The 24,314-nt window shown below is 40.6% G+C and overlaps 1 protein-coding gene across 7 annotated transcripts in view; it reads right to left on the bottom strand.

Moving 5' to 3' along the window:
• The window catches only part of ERCC6L2 (ERCC excision repair 6 like 2), a 257,095-nt gene that overhangs the window by 112,331 nt on the left and 120,450 nt on the right, over positions 1 to 24,314 (bottom strand). The gene's annotated exons all lie outside the window — the stretch shown is intronic.

Below are 24,314 nucleotides of genomic sequence, written 5' to 3'. Positions count from 1 at the left end.
ATAAAGATAATGGAATGACACATCTTTAACTTTGATATATCTTAAAAATGAAACTAGGAAGTATGTTATATGAATGAGGTATGACTCTGTATAATGAAGGAAGGAAGCTCTGGAACGGGAAAAAAAAAATCACATAGTACAAGTAGCACACATATGTGAAACATTGTTTATTTTCCAAAGAAATGAAACATCTCATTATATAATATATAAGTTTAAAAGAATTATAAGGATCTAGAATATATTCATAAACTTATATATTACTTAAAAATATTATAAAGAAATAGAATTAGAAAATATAAAGGTGATATATATGAATTTAAAAAAAAAAAAAATTTACAATATTTTTCATATTATCTGAATTAATAAGATATAATAATAGTTATAAAATATGAAAATGATACAGAAAATAATAATTGAAAAGATTAAATTTAACATTGGGGAAAAAAAAAAAAAAAGGCAAAATGTTTAAATATTATATGGATTGTTAATGTTATTTAGTAATATATGATATATTTGTGACTTATATCTGAATCTTAACAGGAAATGGACTTTTGTGGAGTGTTTTGATACCTGACCTAAGATGCGTGTTGCCAAGCATACACAGATAATATTGGGGGGGAAGGGAGGGGAGGGAGGGAAGAGGGGAAGAAAGAGAATGGGGAAAATATATTATTACAATGTGTGGATATCTGAAAATAATAATCATATGATTTCATGTCAAATTTTAATTACAAAAGTAAATGGATATTAAAATTTTTTCAATTAATGTCAATGGCTTAAATCATCCTATAAAAAGAAAAAAATTATTAGGTTTTCTCCATAAGCAAAAAGCAGATATTTATTTCCTACAAGAGACACACCTTTCGGACACTGAATCTAGGAAGCTAACAGAAGGATGGATATCAAAATGTTTTTATTCACCGGCAATAGGGAAGAAAGCAGGGGTAGCGATAATAATAAATAAGAAATGCAAAGCTGATTTTAAATTAATAAATTCTGACTCTTCAGGAAGATGGATACATATTAAAATGGATCTGGGAAATACAACCCTGGATTTATTTAATCTTTATGCTCCTAATTCGAACCAAATGGAGTTTTTTAATCAAATTCAACAGATATTACTACCACTGGCTACTTCTAACTTAGTAGTAGCTGGAGATTTCAATGCTGTAATGGATCCAATTGTGGACAAGAAACCAAGTAAAATCATAAAATCTTTAGGATTAGATAATTTAATACAATCTTGTAATTTAATAGATATATGGCGTATCCTTCATTTTAATGATCGGGAATATTCTTTTTGTTCTCAGGTCCATAAATCTTTTTCAAGAATTGATTATATTTTTGTAACTAATAACATAGCGCAGCGTGTATCAAAAGCAGTTATAGATCCCATTATAATTTCAGATCATGCTGGTGTGTGGATTAACCTTAAGAATTATAATATTGATCAATTTAATTCAATATGGAGATTTAATAATGATTTATTAGCAGATTCGAAATTCTTAGAAGATCTTTTTTTTTTTTTTTTAACTTTATTTTTATTGAATTTAACATACTTTACAAGTATAACTACTTGATTTAGAAATACAGAATCATGTTCCAAAAGAAAAACATCATTAAACATTGCAGTCTTTAAAATAAATATGTATGAAACTTAACTCTTCCTTAGACCTCAATTAGAAGGAGGAAAAGAAAACAAAGATATTATAGGAGTAATATTACAATGATACAACAAAGAAATAAAAGTAAAGACTTAAACGCTAGAACCCAGCATTTCCTTTAAGCTACATTCCCTCCACTAGATAAACCTTTGAGATCTAAAAAGGAACGTAGATGATCTGGTGTAAAATACACATATTTCAGGCCCTTAAACTTAATGACACATTTGCATGGATAAGCTAGCAAAAAAGTAGCACCTAGCTTCCTTGTCTCTTCTCTCATGCCCAAAAACATTTTCCTTCTTTCCTGGGTTATTCTAGTTACATCATGATATAACCATAAACGTTGACCACAAAAAAGTGATCCAGACTTTTTAAAGAATAACCTCATAACTGCGTTAAGATCTTGTTCAAAGATAAAGTTAACAATTAAAGTTCCTCTTTCTTTAACTTCCATAGATGATTCCTCTAATATTGCCGTGAGATTTTGCAGATCTTTATCAGTAGCCAAATTCTCACCCTTAGGTATATCTAAATTTCTTTTTGAAGTAGGTAAGAAGTACACTTTGTTTAAAGGCGGAATCTGATCTTGCGGATAGTTCAAACATTCTACCAAAAATTTTTTAAAAATCTCAATAGGTGATATTGCCGAAATCCTTGGGCAATTTAGAATTCTCAAGTTCAATCTTCTGTTAAAGTTCTCAATCATTTCTATTTTACGGGCTGTAGAATTTTGTTCTTTAACAATGGTGGTAATTGAGTTTTTCAGTGAAGCTGACTCAATTTGTATTTTATCCATGCATTCTTGCTTAACTTTTAGCAAACTTTCAGAAAAGTTATCCATTTTCTTAACCATTACCTCAACATCTGAGGCAGTCTTCTCCACCTTCACATCCATTCTCTTGATAGCCTCCAAAAGTATTTCCAGTGTCACTGCTGGGGTGCTTGTTGGTGCTCCTTCTCCTTCGGCAGCCCTTCCTCCCAGCGTTCCAGCTAGGGCTGTAGCTCCTCCCATTGCCTGCTCCGGGGTCTCCAACTCCTCTCCCTCGGGGCCAAGCTCGACACTCTGCGCCTCTGCTGGACATGGGGGCGCAGAGAGATGCGGTGGAGACAACGATGTCAACAAGTCCAAAGACCCGAGTGCTCCCTCACTCGGGTCCGACGCGGAACTCTCCCGCCGCGGGGACATCTGGGCGTCGGCTGGGGATCAGCGGCTGCAAAAACCGCTGAATTGACTGCTGGGCTGGAGACGATGTGAGCAGCGGCAAATGACCCGCTCTCACACTCCCCTTCCTCTTTGCATGAGGCATTCCGACAAGTAAGTACAGTATCTGGTTGAAGTATTAATTTGAAGAAAAAACGCTAAGCCTGCCGAGCACAGCTACATAGCGTCCGCCATCTTGTATCCTCCTCCCAGCTCCTGTACCCTTAGAAGATCTTAAAGTAAAAATGCAAGAATTCTTTCAACTTAATTCTTCAGATGACATTAATATAGAAATTTTATGGGATGCTTTTAAAGCAACAATGAGAGGAAATATTATTTCTTATTCAGCTTTTATTAAAAAACAACTTAAAAAACAATATGAAGATATGGAAAAACAAATTAAATTATTAGAAAATAAATTAATTAAAAAATGGGAAAACAATACATTACAAGAGTTGTTAAAAGTAAAAGTTAAATATAATGAGATTTCTTCTCAATATGTGAGAAAAGACATTTTCAATAAACAAGTACAATATTATGGCAATTCAAATAAAGCATGAAAATTATTAGCAAATTTTCTTAAAGCAAAGAAAAGAAAATCTAAGATTATTGCAATAAAAGATATACAAGGTAACACACATACCAGCACAAAAGATATTATAACACAATTTCTTGATTTTTATAAAGAATTATACACTTCTAATTCTTATAAAAATAAAGAACAAGAAGGATTAACATTCTTAAATTCCTTTCTTGGACCTAATATTCCGGATCATATAAAAGGAAGTTTAGAAGATCCTATATCTTTAAAAGAAATAGAAACAGCATTGAAGTTTCTTAGAGTTGGATCCGCTCCAGGTGGAGATGGGTATACTGTTGAATTTTATAAATCATTTCAAAATATCATTTTACCACATTTGTTAAATTTATATCAATATCAAATAAAGAATGAAAATATTTCAGGTACTATGGCAGAATCGATAATTATAGTCTTACCAAAACCAAACAAAGATCCTACTCTGGTTTCAAATTACAGGCCAATTTCGTTATTAAATGTGGATAATAAATTAATGGCTAAAGTATTAGCACTTAGATTGGCAAAAGCTCTTCCTTTCATTATAGATGTACATCAAACAGGATTTATTGCTAAAAGACATTCATCAAATAATACTAGACTAGCATTCCACTCATTAAATTTAGCAAAAAATATAAATGATCCAGCTTTTCTAATATCTTTAGATGCAGAAAAAGCTTTTGATAGAGTGGAATGGAATTTTATGTATCAAGCTTTACAATGGTTTGGTATAGGCTCCGGTTTTATTAAAATGATCCAGACATTGTATAGCTCTCCTGGTGCAAGATTATATATTAATAATAATTTATCAACTAGATTTAATTTGCATAGGGGAGTTAGACAAGGATGCCCTTTGTCTCCATTACTTTTTGATATTGTCTTAGAACCTTTATTAATTGCAATAAATAAGACTAAGGAGATAAAGGGAATCACGTTTTCCAACTGGGAATTTAAACTTTCTGCATATGCAGATGATATTTTATTATATTTAAGAGAACCGGATACTACTATTCCATGTATACTTAATTTATTAGAGAAATTCGGCACTTTTTCTGGATATAAAATTAATTGGAGCAAATCTGAAGTCCTCCCAATTAATGTTCATTGTACGAAAGGACTATTTGACCCATATTCATTTATTTGGAAAGAAGATGGAATAAAATACTTAGGAATTATGATCAAAAATACAATAGAAGACACAGTCAAAGAGAATGAAAAACTTTTATTGAAAAAAATAACAGAAATGTGTGAGCAATGGAATCCATTACATCTTTCTTGGTGGGGAAGAATTCAAACAATTAAAATGATGGTATTGCCTGTGGTTTGTTATCAAATGAGTATGATACCAATATTTTTTCAGGGGTCATTTTATAAAAAACTTAACAATATTCTTACAAAATTTGTTTGGTTTGGGAAAAGACCAAGAATCGCTTTAGTATCATTACAAAGACCAATTGTGGAAGGGGGGGTAAATTTTCCAAATTTTTATAGGTATCATCAAGCCTATATTTTAAGACAGGGTATGTATTGGATCCTCCCAGATCTCATGGAAAATGTACCAGATTGGCTGTATTTAGAATGGCAGCTCCTGTTCCCTTTATATCCAGAACATCTAATTACCATAACAATGCCTAGGAGATATAAAGATAACAGAATCTTTTTAGATACTTGGAAAACATTGAGATACATAAGTAACCTATCACCAGAACCAATAGCTAAATCTCTAAATCAATCAATATGGGTAAACTCCAGGATCAGAATTGGCGGATTTAAAATCGTCTGGAAACAATGGATAAATGCAGGAATAAGAACATTGAATGATGTCATATCAGAAGGTTCCTTGCTTAGTTTTTCACAATTGCAAAATAAATTTGGACTAAATAAAACACAATATTTTAAATGGATGCAATTGAAGCAAGCCATTCAGGTAGGGTTCCCTGAATGGAAAGATCTTAATACCCAATATAGTTTGCAAGTTTTATGTTTCCAGGCGGATTTCTTGGGACACCAAGCCGCAAAATGGTATAAATTAATATATGGATTTCTAAATAAAAAAAAGAAAACTGGACTTAGGGATATTTGGAGCATTGAGATTGGACAGACAATTTCTGCATCTCAATGGCCAAGATTCTGGTCCTGGAGATTAAGATTAACAAAGTCAGCATCTATGAGTCAAACATGGATATTTTTATTACATAGAGTGTTATGGACCCCGACGCGCTTGCAAAAAATAGATAATACTAGATCTAATAGATGCTGGCATTGTAAAATAGAAGTAGGGACATTAGATCATTTAATTTTTTTTTGTCCTTGCATAAAAGCCTATTGGAATTTAATTTGGCCCCAAATTAACATATTACTAGAAAATCATATTGGTCTCTCATATGATACCATATTATTTGGTACTGCAATGAGAACACAAAGTCCAATATCAGCAAACAATAACAAATTGCTTTTAATATTGACAGGAGTTGCCATGCAGCAAATCACACAAAATTGGAAGGATTATACCAAGCTAAATTATACATTCTGGTGGAACTCGGTGTGTCACATATACAAAATGGAGAAAATATTAGCATTACAACAAGGAAATATAAAAAATTTTAAGAAAATATGGGATCCATTGACAAAATATTCTAAAGATCAGATATCTTAACACATTGATAATAATAATATAGGGTTAGGGAGGGAAATATAGAAATTAATATGAGGAAAAATGAAAAAACAAATAACAGGGGAAAGGGATTCAATATATATGATATGATATTGTACATACAACTATAATTATTATAAACTAAATATTATGCTATTTATTTATTGTAAGAATGAAAATTTTATAAATAAAAATTTAAAAAAAAAAAAACAAACTCATTGTGTACAATTTGTCAATCATTTTGGCTTTTGTTTTTAGTCCATTTGTCTGAATAAACTTTGGCGCTCCAGACCATCGGCTCCACCACTTCTTGTCTTTGCATGTGTAGGTCTTTACCTTTTTTGGTGGAACCTAGAGGTGCTTTTTGTTTGTTTTTTGTTCTTATTAGCTGTTGGCCAGGGTCAAGCCTTTAATTCTCTAAGGGTTCAGGTGATAGCTCACTATCTGTAGCTGCACATCCAGATGTGCGCTGTTTTTGTGGGCAGCTAAGCAAATTTGACTCCTACTGCAAGGGGTAGTACCCCTTTAGCACCTGTTTCTAGGCTGCCTTTTGAGTCTTTGAAGAAATTGTTGTGGAAGGATTTGTTATTGAAAACTGGGTTTTTTTAGACCATTTGTTCAACCAGGAAAGTATCTGAATTGCAGACTACTTCCTGCAGAGATCCTTATCTGTCTTTTCCAACTGATAACTTTTCCATTTGAATAATATTATCCATGCATCTAAATCAGTTGATTGCGCTTCCAGTTTTCTCAGTCAGACAAGTTGTTCCCAAGCACTTCATATGTTGGATGAACGTAAAGCCCTCTTGCATTACTTTGAGGTCATGAATTCTTCATTTAAGTCAGATAGGCTATTGTTTCATTTAAGTCAGATTGTATTGTTTCATGGGTCATACCGAGGCAAAACAGCATAAAAATCTACTATTACCTGTTGGATTAAGGAGGCTGTAGGAGTACTTAGAAAGAGGTTACAGCAGGTCTCAGAGGTCCCTTGACTAGAGAGCAGATGATTACTTAAGATGGCTAAACTGCAGCCTCATTGAGGGTATGTTCTCAGTGCCATCTACTGCTATATCACTCATGCCCTCATATACCCTCCCCCTCAGCTCAACCCCCATAGATTGAATGCTTGCCTCAACCAGTGTCACTACCCCTAATGATTACTATCCCAGAAGGCACCCAGACTTCCTTAATATTAGATGCCCCCATTCATGATCAAACCTCTTAAGGAGCTTGGTCTGCGTCCAAACCTGGGTCAAAGTTCCCTAAGAACCTTGATCCTCAGATGGACTCCGAGGGCTCTAGAGCAAAAGCCTTAAACCTCTCTAGTGCTCTTCTAAAACAACCAATTAAGGCCTGTACCACATGGGGCCCCAGGCCCCTAAAATTCCCCCCCCCCCCCCCAATTCCTGTGCTCCACAGGGAAAGGAGAGAGCCCTGCAACCTGAAACCCCAAAGGGCTCTGAAACAAAGTGCATCAGGTCCAATTCTGGCAGTCTGAGGAAGAAAATGGCCACCACTCCTGTCAAAAATTGATTCCTGAGAAAGACCTGCAGGATTCTGCTGCTCAAACTTCACAAACGATTCTGCTACATCCAGGAAAAATGTGGAAACATTCACTGAAGAAATTTGCTCTCCTTATCACAAATGGATCAATTGAAGCTGGCCATGTCACTACTACCACAGCAACTTCCATGGGCCACACAGCATCTGTTTGCAGGCATGAACATTGCTTCAGTTGCCTAACAAAGACCCCCCAACTGAGGAGAAAATAATTAGGAGCCTAGTACAGGTCTGCCCTAGTCAGACCTCTGCTTGCTTAGTCAATTAAATTAATAAGCAATATCTAATCATCAGCAGCACTCTCTTTTTCTTTCTTTCTTTTTAACTTGAAACAGGCAAGCAAAGATGACAGAAAAAGTATACCCTGCCTCAACTCCTGGGGTTGGTTGTTTGTTTTTTTTTTTTCAAAGTCTGCAGGAAAGGGGAGGAAGTGTCACTGAACAGTTTCATATAGAAAGCTCATTTGAACTTAGGGCCCTGAAGTTAAGAACACTTCCACACTTGACCTGAGGAAGGTTTGTGGACCAGTCTCTGGGAACAATGCCTAGGCCCAGGCTCAAATTCAAGAACTTCAAGCTGTGGGCTGCACCCTGTAGACACAGACCTGTTCAGAAGAACTACCAGGCAACCTGCACAAGCTGCCAGAGGCAGAGAAATAGTGGCAATACTCCTGGTGGCATTATTTATTATACTGATGTCATCGGAATTTCAATTTTCTGCCTTCATCTGCTGATGGGGGAGGGGAAACATAACCTATCAGGCTGGACTGGTCTAACAGAATAAGGAAAAAGCCATTATCCTAATGTATTTTATATCTCCCCCACTCATCCTTTAAATATAAAATCAGTTTCTATAATGGGGTTTTTTTTTGTTCAACTAGCATAACCATCCTGAATGAATTACTGAACCAGGAAATATATTCAAGTCCAAAGTACATATATTTCTTGATCAAACACACCAGTAACGCAGGAGTATATATGACCACAGCTTAGCATTCAGTCAGATTCTGTCTACATACTATACTTTTTTGTACAGCACATGAAACCGATACTGAGAAAAAGCTCAGTTTTTCAGCATGTTTACCTCTCTGAACTGGCGTTTCCATATGCACAGTTCCAAAAACACCAACATACATGGAAGATTAACATTTGACATTAAGAAGTACAGGAGACATTGGTCTGAACAGAGGCAGCCTTCTCTAAGGTTTGTGGCACTATGTATGACTTGTTAAAACAAGTTGTCATATGTTTGCCCAGTTCTACCCCTCCCATACTCTGTCGCTCTGTTTACAGTAGGCCTAGCTTCCCAGACTTCATGCAGACCTCAAAATGCAAATGGCCCACCCCCTCAAGATGTTCTTTTTATGGGGAAGCAAATAATCTAGAGTATTCTATAGAATAGCAATACTGTTATTTCCAAAGGAGGCATGTCCACATCTGGCAATGGTAGTTTCAGAGTACCGTGCAGAAGAAATGCACTGAGGGGAAAAGAGGAATTTTCTTCACCACATTTCTGGTCTTCTCCCCCTGGGCAGCAAATATTTAAACAATTTTATTTATTTAGTACAAAATATTGAAATGGATGCTCTACACCAGTGTTCTTCAACCTTTTGACACCTATAGACCGAGTGTTCTTCAACCTTTTGACATCTATGGACCGGCAGAAATAAAATAATTATTTTGTGGACCGGCACTGGTCCACAGACCGGCGATTGAAGAACACTGGGCTAAGTCGTGGGCCAGACCCCGCCCATCTCTGCCCCAGACCCCGTCCCCAAAATAGTACTAATTGTAACACCATTTTTTCCATTCATTTTTTCATATATGCACACACATAATATAATCTTATTAACAATACATAATGGTTAACCACAAAATTAAACTACACAAAGCACACTGCTCAACATTCATTCCTACCAGAAAACAGATAACCCCATGCAAATACAAGACCACAAACTAAAAGTACTAGTACTGTATATAAAAACAAACCCTAAGATTCAAGACTCTGTATGCTGTACAACCCCAGAAAAAAGAAACAAATGCATTTCTTCTTGAACGGTGCAAAATACATACAGCAGATGTAAATTCTCAAAATTGACACTATTCAATCACTAAATTCAAAAATAAAGTCATTCTCCCTACCTTTGTTGCCTCCCTCCCTCCATGCTGTGCCTTAACTTCTGGCCTGCTCCCACCTGGCCGTTTTATGCTGCCCCCGGTGTTATCTTCGGGCCGGTTCCCTCTTCCTCACTGACGCAATGCACAAAGCCGAGGGGAGCGGCTCCTCGTGCCTGATCAGGAAGCCTTCCCTCTGACGTTGCAACATCAGAGAGAAGGCTTCCGATTCAGGCGTAGGAAGCGCATAGGAACCGTAGCAGTGAGGAAAAGGGAGCCAGCCCAAAAATAATGCCACAACAATCACACCGTGGACCAGCGGCTAAAAAAACACTGTTTCGGGCCCGATGCACGTGCCAGCCCTGTGGACCAGCAGTAAATTTCTGTGGACTGGCACCGGTCCGCGAACCGGCGGTTGAAGAACACTGCTCTACACAACTGCAAAGAAAGGAAAAAGGTAATTTTCCTCACTGATATATGAGTAGATGTGGCTATCAGCACTGAGATCCCAAAATGAAATCACAAAATTATTTACAAATCCCAAGCCACTTTAAAAAGAATTTTCTAAAGCATTTTCCATGTGGAAAGTGTGTTTTACAAACGGACAATGTCCATTATAAAACTGCATGGCCAAAACATACATGTACTTTTACAGTATATGTATTCCTAGGGCAATTCTATAAATGGGCCCCACCTAAGTGTCTCAATATCGCACAGCGAGAGCCTCTCTTACCCTTCTCTTACACACCTGTGGTCATTTTGACCCCAGCCCGACTTCTTAGTTTAGTTGCTCACTTATAAATTGTAATTTTGATTTCAAATTCCAGGTACCTTTTTTGATATTAACAGACAATGTGTTTCCTGTCATCTGTGATAAATACAGCTTTTGAATTTTTTTGTTTTAACCTCATTTAACGTGAGTATATCTATTATACACACCTGGGGTCAAATTGACCCCACAGGTTTATGAACACAACAATGCCAGAATTCTTCGTTTTTGTTCGGGTAAGTTCATGTTCTACTTTATAAACTGTGTTTACAAGAAGACAATTTTATAAACTTTGTCTGTATAAACTGACAAGAAGACAACAAAATTCTGCCAACTGTGGCAGAGCTGCATGCCCTGAACATTGTCAGTTTGTGTACAGTGAGTGCTGAATAAGAGAAGAAACATTATTGAAACGTTACCGGAACATCACCGGTTGTGCTGTAGGGCTAAATATACATTTAATAAACACATAAACATTTGTCTTGAGTGCCATGACAGTGAAAATTTGCTAAATTATTAAGCTGAAGCAGGTGTGTAAAGTTGTCAATAATTTAACGTATGCATGGAAAGATTAAAACTGTTCACAGTCATTCGTGCGTGAGACAAAGCGACACTGACATTTGAGCCCAGACAATTGGGCGCAAGACTCCAGCGCACTGCCGGAAAAGTTAATTTTAAAGAGCTCCAACGGGGGGTGCGAGGGGGGAACCTCCCCCAGTTTACTTAATAGTGTTTGCCCTGCCGTTGGGGGGGGGGTTGGAACCAGTGTTCCCTCTAAGCGGGCGGGTGTTGTGAGCAAACTTTTTTCACCGTGAGCCAAAAATATCGGGCGCCAGCAAGTTATGAGCCAACTCGCCCGATTCTCCTCTCGCCGCCCTGCCATCTGCCGTACGCCTCTTCCGATCGTGCGCTGTGACGAGAAACGTGTGCGCTGCGATGTAATATTTTGTGCGCCAGCGCACGCCAGCGCAGCTTAGCGGGAACACTGGTTCAAATGGTTTTATTTATTTCCCCAAATTTATTTTTGTTATACGCATTGAAAATATTTGATATTGCGTTTAAATCAAAATCTCAATAAACTTGAAACGAGTGCCCGTGAGATTGTGGGAGGGTTAAATACTCAAAACTTAGAAGTTTTTGCTACGCCAGCTTTCTGGTATCTTTACATACAGTGGCGTACCTAGCATATGTAACATCCGGGGCCCATCATTTTTTGGCACCCCCCCCCATCTGTAAGAAAAACATGATTTTTAGTAACAAACCACACGTCACACATGAGTACCTAGGAAAAGGCAGCATCTTACATATTGCAGTGAGCAGTACATCAATACACCCATTGTAAAACTAAACAAGCCAGACCAGCACAGATCAATCCTACACCGTCAATCCTAACAGAAAACCATGTCTTTCGAACACACAGAACACAGAAAACACCTTCGCCTAGTAAGGAATATGTAATCACAAACTAACCCCTCCCTCTTTTACAAAACTGTAGTGTGGATTTTAGCTACGGAGGTAACAGCTCTGATGCTCATAAAATTCTGAGCATCAGAGCTGCTACCACCAAGGCTGGTGCTAAAAACGCTTCACAGTTTTGTAAAAGGGGGGATAAAATAAAAATACATAGACAAAGGTTAAATTGAACCAGCAAGAAGCTGGACTCTGCATACAATGCTTCACAGAAACAGTGACACATGTCTCCTAAAGCAATAAATAAATAGAAATTTTTTTCTACCTTTGTCTTCTGTGGTTTCTCCTTTCCTCATCTTCTTGTAACTCTCTTCCTTCCATTCACTGTCTGCCGTCTCTCTTCCCCTATATGGCATCTTCTCTCCTTCTATGCCCCTTCCAGAAACTGTATGCCTCCCCCTTCCATCTCTCCTTTCACCCCATTGGTCTGGCATCTCTCTCCTCGCCTTCCCTCTCCCACACCTCTCCTCATAGTCTGGTATCTCCCCTTCCCTGATTCTCTGGCATCTCTCTCCTTTCCTTTTCTTCCATCTTTCGCTCCCCCTCCATGCTCTCACATCTCCCCCTTCCTTTTCCCTTAGACTGGCATACCTTCCTCCTACGCTCCAAGCCCTGGCATCTCCTTTAATTCCCTCCCTCATCTTCCTTCTCCCTCCAGCTGGGTACCGCAACACTCTTCCCTGCAGCTCTGCACTTCCCCACAATTGCCATGCTTCGGTTCCTCTTCTTCCTTCCTTCCTCCCCCCCCCCCCGCGGGACCCTGCGGCACCATCAACTCTTACTCCCTCTAATGTCGGCCCTGCAGCTCCAGACTTCCTCGCACCTTCTCCCCTCCCCCTTTGGATCGCTATTATTTTAAATGTTATAGCCGCGGAGCTGTATCCATCAATGGAGATGTCTAACCTCGGCCTGCCCCGGAACTCTTACTGCAACAGTGACTTCCTGTTCCTGCCTAGACGGGCGGCTGCTGCAGTAAGAGTTCCGGGGCAGGCCGAGGTTAGACATCTCCACTGATGGATACAGCTCCGCGGCTATAACATTTAAAATAATAGCGATCCAAAGGGGGAGGGGAGAAGGTGCGAGGAAGTCTGGAGCTGCAGGGCCGACATTAGAGGGAGTAAGAGTTGATGGTGCCGCAGGGTCCCGCGGGGGGGGGGGGAGGAAGGAAGGAAGAAGAGGAACCGAAGCATGGCAATTGTGGGGAAGTGCAATCCCCCCAGTGCGTCCCCTTACCTTACCGACGCGTGTGTGCGCTGTGAAGAGAAACTTTGCGCTGCGATGTAATATTTTGTGCGTGAGCGCAGGCCAACGCAGCTTAGCGGGAACACTGGTTGGAACCCCCGATTATAGAGGAAACTTATCTTTTTCTGATTTTTTTAGGAAAAAGTTAAGTTTTCTGTATAATGGGGGGGGGGTTGCACCCCCCCAATGGCAGCACGAACAGTATTAAGTAAAGGGGGGGTTCTCCCCCCACCCCCCGTCAGAGCTCTTTAAAATTAACTTTTACTGCGACGCGCTGGAGTCTTGCGCACAATTGTCTGGGCTGAAATGTTGGCGCGTCTTTATCCGGCGCGCTTTTGTCCCGTCACCGGTTAAAACAGTATCTGGACACTCAGATTCCATTATAGAATCCTAGCCAGTAACCTAGTATCAGTGTGCCTAACATTCAGATGCCTACAGCTACTCCAGTCAAAGACCTAGGGCTCCTTTTACAAAGCCGCGCTAGGGCCTTAATGCGCGGAATAGCGCACGCTAGATTGCCCCGCTCGCTAGTTGCTACCGCCTCCTTTTGAGCAGGCGGTAGATTTTCGGCAAGCGCGCACTATAGTGCGTGCTAATCTGGTGCGTGCGCTAAAACCGCTAGCGCCTCTTCATAAGAGGAGCCCCTAGTGTAACTGTGGGCACCTAAATGTGGCCACAGCACATATAACTTACGCTCTCTACCTTGGAATTTCAAAAACAAGAGAGAGAGCGTTACAATTGGTACAAAATATTGCAGTAATGGGCGTTGACAGGATGGCATAAATTACGCCAATTCTGAAGCAGTTACATTGGTTGCCAGTTGTATTTCGGGTGCAACAAAATTGTTCTGTGGTCCATCAGACTATTTACCATCAAACACCATGGTACTTTCGACAGTTGTGGCACTTTATAATCCTAATAGATCTTTACGATCCAAACATCAAAAGCTATTAATGCCAATAGTGCAGGGAAATTAAGCAGAAACTAGAGCAATGACTTTCTGTATTGCTGGTGTCAAAATGTGGAATGCCCTGGTGGACCAATTACGACTGTGTGTAAACCGGTTTCAATTTAAGAAGCAGATGAAAACTCAGCTGTTTGTTACTGCATTTCTGTGATTTATTAGTCAGCTTTTGAAGAAAAGGATCTGTTTAAACATGTTTCTATTGTACTCTTGTGATTTATTACTTGACAGGTGAAGAGAAGAAATTGTTTTATAATGTAGATTGAAAATGGTGTAGAAAAGTTTTAAATAAATAAATATTCTTCTGTAAGTTGCATATATGTCAGCCCCACCCCAGCCCCTCCCATGCTCCGTCCATGTGAATGCCCCCCTTACATTTACATGCTATGCCACTTACACCTGCTTTCCAGAAGTTATTTGTGGCCTTTATGTGCGCAGGTGGCGTAAAACTGTAAACAGAATTGCTCATTATGCGGCAATAATCAAACAAAACTTATCTTCTGATCCGCTGTAGGAACAATTTTCTGAGTAGTCCCACAGTGGATAAGAATATAAACAAACAAAACTTATTGCCGCTGTAAGAGTATTAAATACAGGAAGCACGCTATAAGAAATTTAAATGTAAGAACTGCTGATTTGCAGAGATTAATGGACCTATGATTAGAATTTATGGCAAAGTTAAACTCACCAGGCTCTTTATCTGATGTTATCTAAGGAAATACTTTTTAACAGAAAGGGTGGTAGATGCGTGGAACAGTCTCCCAGAAGAGGTGATGGAGACAGAGACTGTTGTCTGAATTCAAGAGAGCTTGAGATAGGCACGTGCGATCTCTTAGAGAGAGGAAGAGATCATTTATTTATTTGTATTTATTTAAATTTTTTCTATATTGCTTAAGAACTAAAGGCTCCTTTTAAGAAGGCACATTAGCGGTTTAATGCGCATAATAGCGTGCGCTAAACCGCCGGCCGCACTAGCCGCTACCGCCTCCTCTTGAGCAGGCGGTAGTTTTCCGGCTAGCGTGGGGGTTATCACATGATGAAAAGTCGCCCGTACTAAAGCCGCTAACGCGGCTTCGTAAAAAGAGCCCTAAATGGTTCATATGAGTTAAAACAAACATAATAATGACAAACTAAAATCTTAAAATCGACAGGGGAGAATTATCTTTTCTTTTCCAAAAAACTGTTAAGTCATAAGAACGCGGTGATGAATAATTGGGTTTTGAGTTATGTCTTGAACTGAAACCGATTAATACATTGTCGCAACTGATCTACCAAAGCATTCCACATCTTAACACCAGCAATTTCGAATGTCATTGCTCTAGTGTCTGCACAGTAACCTTGCTTCTTTGAGGTTAATAAATTTTTATTTTTCAGATCATAAAGACCTAGTTTATAGTTCAAAATGACTTGTTGAAAATACCACGGTGTTTGATGATAAACAGTTTGATGAATCACAGAAATTACCTTGCGTTGTACTCAAAATAAACATGGTAACCATCATGTTTCTATGTTTACTCTTCCTTCTATGAAAGTCCTAAAATACATAGTTATATATTCTAAAGTAGGGATCTTTCACATAGGTGCCATGTTATAAAATTAGCCTCCTTAGAGGGCAATTTTAAGAGCAGAAATTGGCTCTTAAAAAAACTGTACATCTGAAATTGGCTCTTAAAAAAACTGTACATCTGATGAGTTCCTTGGAGCAGAATTTGGAAGGAGAATGCACATACAGCAGACCCTCAATATTGGCCGGGGTTAGGGGCAGAGCTGGCCCGCGAATATGGAAAATCACAAATAATTTTTTGGGCCGGCTCTAACCTACCCCGCCTCCCTCCTGTGTCCCCGACTTTACCTGGTGGTCTAGCGGCGATGCGGGGCAGGAGCAATCTTCCTATGATCCTGCCCCGTGCAGAGCCATCATCAAAATACCTGCTGTGAGTTCCCGATGTAGTCTAGACCACCAGGTAAGGTCTGGGGGATGTCCGGGGCAGCGGTTCTGCAAAAATAACCGAATTTGCGAGTGGGGAAACTGCAAAGCGGGAGGGGGAAGCTGAATACACGTATGTTTGAAAACTCACTGATAAGTACATAAAACACCCTAGAAAATCTGAGCATAATAAAGAGCTATGTAAAGGAAGTACACTTCTCCCTCCGAATCCACGGTTTCAGTATCCGCGGATTTGGTTATTCGTAATTTTTTTTGCAAAAAAACTGTTTTCATTTTTTGGCTATTTTTAAGCCGTCCAAGCCTCCCCGAAACTTTACCTGGTGGTCTAGTGGTGAAGCAGGGCAGGAGCGATCTTCCTATGCTCCTACACCGTGCAGAGCCATCATCAAAATGGCTGCCGTGAGTTCCCGTTGTAGTCTCGAGACTACAACAGTAACTCACGGCAGCCATTCTGATGACAGCTCTGCACGGGGCAGGAGCATAGGAAGATCGCTTCTGCCCCACTTCACCGCTAGACCACCAGGTAAGGTTCCGGGGATGCAGGAAGGAGGTGGTGGTGGGTCAGAGCCGGCTGAGAAGTTATTCGCAATTTTTCACACTTTGCGGTTCGGCTCTGCACCTAACCCCCGTGAATACCGAGGGACAAGTTTATGCACATACATTTGTTCTTAACACAGGCAAAAGCATGTGAGCACTGTTAGTACATTGGTTCAGTTATAAAATGATCCCCTTAATTACTCAAACAAAAAGTGTAAATGATGAAGATGGTAGTTTTACTGGAACTACTACAATCTTTCCAGTGTAAATAAAGATCAACTTTAGGGGTTTTTGTTTGTTTATTTTGTTTGGAAATTGTCTGGATGGTTTAAACAACACGATAAGTTTGGCTCAAGTGTTATTAGAGGGAGGAATATGTTCACATAATTAATTCTCTTTTGGTGACCCTGCAAACAAATCTACCATGTTTGCTTAAAAAAGCAGGTCAATGTCATGTCTTGGGGGATTTTAGGTATTCTGGTATGTAATGGCAATTTCCTCTCACAAAGCTGAGCAAGGTAATGAATGAGTCTAAGGTAAGCACAGAACAAATGCTATTGCTGTGGTCTCCCATTCAAACCAGAGAAGGGGCAGATTTTATTTTTAAAATGTGCATTCTTAGACTCACCGTACCAGAAACCTGTTCCATCACAAAGACCATTACATTTTCTCCTGGAAGCTCCATTAGTACAAAAAATACCTAATTCTGTTCTTAGCAGCAAGTCAGTTATGTCCATTAAAAATAAATTATTTACATGATTAAAGTAGTTTTATTTCTCATTAACAGCAGCAATTATTTCACTTTCAAACATTATTAGAATAATTCCAGATTTGGATGAAAGGACACAATTGAATTTCAAAAATTACAATTTCTACTGAAAACTTTTTATTGACATTTAAATCCAATATATCACAAGGGAGCTAAGGCATAAACCATGTTCCATACAAATATAAATTAGTATTTTTTTTTTTTTTAATAAGCCATTTCCCAAACCAGCACTCCAATATTAAATTGCCAGTTAACATAGAAAAATTAAACATCAATTAGTCAGAAATCATGCATGTCGAATCGTTCTTTGGGCCCTATGTGCTGAGGTAGCCAGTAAAGCTCCCAGGTCTGCTAGAATACTTTTCATCTACATGGGAACAATTTTTCTGCACTAATTCTTTCAAACATCATTAAATTAAATAGGACTTATTTGTTTCATTGTGGGAGTCTTTGGTAGTCTCTGGTTAGTAAGAACAATTTCTTCCCTTTTTTTAATGGGTAAGAAATGCTACAATGTGGTAATGTGGGGATGAGTGGAACTGGGTGGCCCTGGGGGCAGGTCTAGGGGTCCAGATTTTACAAACGGAAAATCTGGTAACCCTCTGCTTCCCCTAGGGGCGGCTGCCGCTCCGTCCCTTCTCCCCTGGGTAGCTGCACATGTGTGTTTGGTTGTTTGGGGGATATGACTATTGGGGTGTCTGGTGTGTGACTGATGTGACTTGAGGCCGGTTGTTAGGGGTTTGACTGTGTTTGTTTGGGGGTCTTATATTACTTAAAATGTCAATTGTGTTGGGCATTCAGCAATTTGCACTTTGGCCCTGATTCTCCAAAAGTGCGTCCCGATTTTAGGCAGCTGTAGACGTCCTACAGCTGTCTAATCAGCCAATCGGGATGCACGTTTTTTTTAAAAAAATGCTCCCCAGGCAGGCCTGAAGGCGCCTCCGGGAGCCTAGGGAGACCCGCAAGATGCCTAAGCTCGCCTACAGGCCTTAGGCGAACTTAGGCGGCCCTACGCGTCTCCCTAGTAGAGGAAGAGATGCTTAAAATGTAGGCCAGCAAAATGCTGGTCTACATTGTAAGTAGACGCGGCCGCTATACTGATCGCAGCAAGGGATCTCCCTGCTGCAATAAAGTATAGCGGCCGCGGCCGCCTGTCCCATCACCGACAGGAGGATGCCTAACTCCTCCTGTCGGAACCCCGAACCCCGGAACCCCCTCCCCCCCCAAACTCGTAATCGCCGACAGGAGGATGCCCAACTCCTCCTTTCGGAACCCCGGAACCCCCTCCCCCCAAACTCGTAATCGCCGACAGGAGGATGCCCAACTCCTCCTGTCGGAACCCCGGAACCCCCTCCCCCCCCAAACTCGTAATCGCCGACAGGAGGATGCCCAACTCCTCCTGCCGGAAAGCCCAACAACCCCCCCGCCCCAACTAATCTCCCTCCCCCAACTAACCTTTCAATGTTGGTCAGCTGGACGGGTCTTGCTGCCGTCCAGCCGACGGGTCTGCCTCGTGGAAATGAGACGGCACGCCCCTTCCCGGCCCATCCCCGCTAAATCTAAGGCCTGATTGGCCCAGGCTGTAGAAGCCTGGACCAATCAGGCCTTAGGCATAGCGGGTCCGCCCATCCCCACTAATCCTAAGGCCTGATTGGCCAAGGTGCCTAGCCTGGGCCAATCAGGCCTTAGATTTAGTGGGGATGGGCCGGGAAGGGGCGTGCCGTCTCATTTCCACAAGGCAGACCCGTCGGCTGGACGGCAGCAAGACCCGTCCAGCTGACCAACATTGAAAGGTTAGTTGGGGGAAGGAGATTAGTTGGAGCGGGGGGTCGTTGGGCTTTCCGGCAGGAGGAGTTGGGCATCCTCCTGTCGGCGATTACGAGTTTGGGGGGGAGGGGGTTCCGGGGTTCCGACAGGAGGAGTTGGGCATCCTCCTGTCGGCGATTACGAGTTTGGGGGGGGGGGAGGAGGTTCCGGGGTTCCGACAGGAGGAGTTAGGCATTCTCCTGTCGGTGATGGGACAGGCGGCCGCAACAACCGCGGCCGCTATACATATTGCAGCAGGGAGATCCCTTGCTGCCATAAGTATAGCGGCCGCGTCTAATTTAACCCGATTCTCTAAAGACGCCGGTTACAGAATCGGCGTTTAGTATAGGCCAATTCTGAATAGGACGCCTCTCCCGGGCGGCCTGCCTGGGGAGCATTTTTTTAAAAAAACGTGCATCCCGATTGGCTGATTAGACAGCTGTAGGACGTCTACAGCTGCCTAAAATCGGGACGCACTTTTGGAGAATCAGGGTCTTTGTGTCCTTGTTGTCCTATTCTTATGCTTGTTCACCTACCTGGCAGTTGTGCCTTGCTTTTATCTGCTTCCCTTCTTGGCTGTATGTTCCCTTTGCAATTGCTAATAAAAATATTTAAAAAAGGAAGTCATCTGCATGTATGTACCCCCTTTTTACATGTAAATGTCTATAATACTAGCACTTATGCGCGACGCCACAGGCACTCTTGGATCTCTCTGAAAACATTGTCTCACTTCCTTCATCACTCGGATTCAAACCAGTGTCTGCTTCTCTAGGGGAAAGCAAACAAGTGTCTTGTGCAACTATTGGCTCTGTGCACCCAGATCAAGACTCTGACTAAACAAGTGACAGATTGAGATCCAGCATTTCAGAGCCATGCTGTGCAGATGCTCCCTCACTTGCGGCAGTCAACAGCTCGCTTCTGCTGGGTCTTCCTTCCAGGGTGCCATTGATATTTTAGAAATAAAAGACTTTGTGCCGGATGCACAAAATTCACCGTGCATTTAACGATTGCCACTAAACCAGATTTAACCGGTTTAGTGTCAAAGTATTTCAGCTATCGATGCACAAAACGGCAAATCGTGGTCTTTTCCGTGGTTTGTAGAAGCCTCCAATAATCGTATGTTAATACATTACAAGTTCATCAATATTAAAATGAGCATTCCGATCAATGCCCACATGATGCATAAAATGAAGCACTGGTTATTAACGCTCCAAAATCACCAACAGGTCTTAAGGTGCCAGTAGCATTAAAAAAGCACTGAACAGCAGATTCTTCTTTTTTTTTTTTTTTTAAATGGGCATAGATGTTGTGTGTATGTTGTTGTTAGGTGCCATCGACTTGATGAATTGAAGATCTAAAAAGAAATTGGTTTTGTGCTAGTCCGGAAAGGTCCTCCAGCGTCATCCCCATGGTTGTTTTCAACGTGTCCAGCCATCTGATTGCAGATTGTACTCTTTGCCTGGTTCCTTCAATCTTCCCAAACATGATGTCCTTCTCCAGTGATCTCTCTATTCTGATGGTGTGACTAAAATAACACAGTTGTAACACATGCATAATATCTGTCCCCATTAAAAATAAAAAGTCGTGCCGGGACCCCTCTCCCCAAGTTGGCCCATACCCCCAAACTTAAAAAAAAAAAATTGTCAGGAGGGAAGTCCATTCCCTCCTGCCTTAACCACCTGAACCCACTCCACCTTTAAATTAAAGAGCAGCAAGGGCCAGGGCCAATCAGAGTCTTAGACCCCTCCTAATGTATCCCAGAATGCACCGGGATGGGGAAAGCCTGCCATTTTGAACCGGGCCTGCCAGCAGGAGGGAATGTCAAATACACAAAAATAGGGCAAAAAACCTCTCTAGATAATCGAGAGTAGAGTGATTAAATATGAGGATGTGATATATAAACTTAAGGTTTAGTTTAGCAACCAATAACTATGGTTTAGATTATTCTTCCTAATGTGCATCACTTTTAAAAAGTTAATAGAAGTGTAGCCTTGAGCACCCACATAAGTATCTACAAATTTTACAACTAGTTATTTGAACGTCTGAATCATATCTCCCCTGTCCCTCCTTTCCTCTAGGGTATACATAGTCAGGGCTTCCAGTCTCTCCTCATACGTCTTCTGGTGCAAGCCTCCTATAATTTTTGTCGCCCTCCTCTGGACCGCTTCAAGTCTTCTTATGTCCTTCACCAGATACGGTTTCCAAAACTGAACACAATATTCCAAGCGGGGCCTCACCAATGACCTGTACAGGGGCTTCAACACCTTCTTCTTTCTACTGGCTATGCCTCTCTTTATACGGCCCAGCATCCTTCTGGCAGCAGCCACCACCTTGTCACACTGTTTTCTCACCTTTAGATCTTCGGACACTATCACCCCAAGGTCCCTCTCCCTGTCCGTGCATATCAGCTTCTCACCTCCTAGCATATACGGTTCCTTCCGATTATTAATCCCCAAATGCATTACTCTGAATTTCTTTGCATTGAATTTTAGTTGCCAGGCATTAGACCATTCCTCTAACTTTTGCAGATCCTTTTTCATATTTTCCACCCCCTCTTCAGTATCTACTCTGTTACAAATCTTGGTATCATCTGCAAAAAGGCACACTTTTCCTTCTAACCCTTCAGCAATGTCACTCACAAACATATTGAACAGGATCGGCCTTAGCACCGAACCCTGAGGGACTCCATTACTTACCTTTCCTTCCTCTGAGCGACTTCCATTAACCACCACCCTCTGGCATCTGTCCGACAGCCAGTTTCTAACCCAGTTCACCATTTGGGTCCTTCAAGTTTGTTCAAGAGCCTCCTATGAGGAACCGTATCAAAGGCTTTGCTGAAATCTAAGTAAATTACATCTAGCATATGTCCTCAATCCAGCTCTCGTCACCCAATCAAAAAATTCAATCAGGTTCGTTTGGCACGATTTACCTTTTGTAAAGCCATGTTGCCTCGGATCCTGTAACCCATTAGATTCAAGGAAGTACACTATCCTTTCTTTCAGCAACACTTCCATTATTTTTCCAACAACCGAAGTGAGGCTCACCGGCCTGTAGTTTCCCACTTCATCCCTGTGACCACTTTTGTGAATAGGGACCACATCCACTCTCCTCCAATCCCCGGGAACCACTCCCGTCTCCAGAGATTTGTTGAACAAGTCTTTAATAGGACCTGCCAGAACCTCTCTGAACTCCCTCAGTTTCCTGGGATGGATCCCGTCTGGTCCCATCGCTTTGCCCACCTTCAGTTTTTCAAGTTGCTCATAAACACTCTCTTCGGTGAACGGCACAGAATCTACTCCATTTTCTCGTGTAACTTTGCCAGACAATCTCGGTCCTTCTCCAGGATTTTCTTCTGTGAGCACAGAACAAAAGTATTTGTTTAGCACATTTGCTTTTTCCTCATCACTCTCCACATCTTTTAGTTTAGCAATTCCATTTTTCATCTTCCTCCTTTCACTAATATATCTGAAAAAATTTTGTCTCCCTTTTTTACATTTTTAGCCATTTGTTCTTCCGCCTGTGCTTTCGCCAGACGTATCTCTCTCTTGGCTTCTTTCAGTTTCACCATGTAGTCCTTTCTGCACTCCTCTTCTTGGGGTTTTTTATATTTCACGAATGCCAACTCTTTCGCCTTTATTTTCTCCGCCACTAGTTTGGAGAACCATATCGGCTTCCTTTTACTCTTGTTTTTATTTATTTTCTTCACATAAAGGTCCGTAGCCATTTTTATCGTTCCTTTCAGCTTAGACCACTGTCTTTCCACTTCTCTTATGTCCTCCCATCCTAACAGCTCTTTCTTCAGGTACTCTCCCATTTCATTAAAGTCCATACATTTGAAATCTAAGACTAAGTATCGTGCGGCTGCTCTCCACTTTAGCCGTTATATAAAACCAAACTGTTTGATCATCGCTACTTTCCAGGTGAGCACCCACTCAAACATTAGAGATACTCTCTCCATTTGTGAAGACCAGATCCAATATCGCTTTTTCCCTTGTGGGTTCCGTCACCATTTGTCTGAGCAGAGCCTCTTGAAAGGCATCCACAATCTCCCTACTTCTTTACGATTCCGCATACGGAACATTCCAAGCCACATCCGGCAGGTTGAAATCTCCCAACAGCAGCACCTCCTCTTTCCTTCCAAACTTTTGGATATCTACAATCAGATCCTTATCAATTTGCTGCGATTGAGTTGGAGGTCTGTAGACTACACCCATGTAGATAGAAGTTCCATCTTCTCTTTTTAGAGCGATCTATATCGCTTCTTCCTCTCTCCAGGTCCCTTGCATTTCGGTCACTTGGGTATTGATCTTTACATAAAGAACTGCTACTCCACCTTTTTGACCATCTCTGTCCTTCCTAAAAAGATTATATCCCGGTATGTTTGCATCCCATCCATGTGATTCACTGAACCATGTCTCTGTGATAGCGACAATATTTAGATAATAATAAATAATAATAATTTATTTATATGCCGCCATACCGGGGAGGTTCTAAGCGGCTCATAGCATGAGAAAATCAATACATACATACATTTTCAATAAAAATCACAATAAAATTCAATAAAAGGCAGTACATACATTTCAATAAAATTGATTAGAATAAAAGGTACAGAAACATTTCAATAAAATTGATCAAGATGAAAAGGCAAACCATGCAAATAAGTAACATGAAAATAAAATGCAAACATGGTTGAAAAAGGAGAAAAGGTAAAACCATTATGATGTCAGCCTATTAAAAAAATTGAATCTTTAGTAATTTCCTAAAATCTAAATAAGAGGAAGCTTCTAGCATCAGGGCTTGCAGATCATGAACTTTGTTGCTTAGACTGCGAGCATTTGTGGTCATCGCTTTCCAGCTATTTTTCAGCGGTAATCTCCTTTTTCGTATAGATTTTTGTTTCGTTTTACTTTCCATTGCAATGCTAAGAAATGAGTTGCTGATATTGTTTATGTTCCAATCTTTACTACCATCACATCTTTTCTTTTGCCGGGGGGGTCTCTGTAACTTTCCTTCATACATACACCACTCCCACCTTCTAGT

The sequence above is a fragment of the Geotrypetes seraphini genome, chromosome 1 (genome assembly GCF_902459505.1).
Source record: "Geotrypetes seraphini chromosome 1, aGeoSer1.1, whole genome shotgun sequence".
NCBI lineage: Eukaryota > Metazoa > Chordata > Amphibia > Gymnophiona > Dermophiidae > Geotrypetes > Geotrypetes seraphini.
Note: the sequence above shows the minus strand (reverse complement) of the source record. Positions and strands in the feature narration are given on the sequence as shown.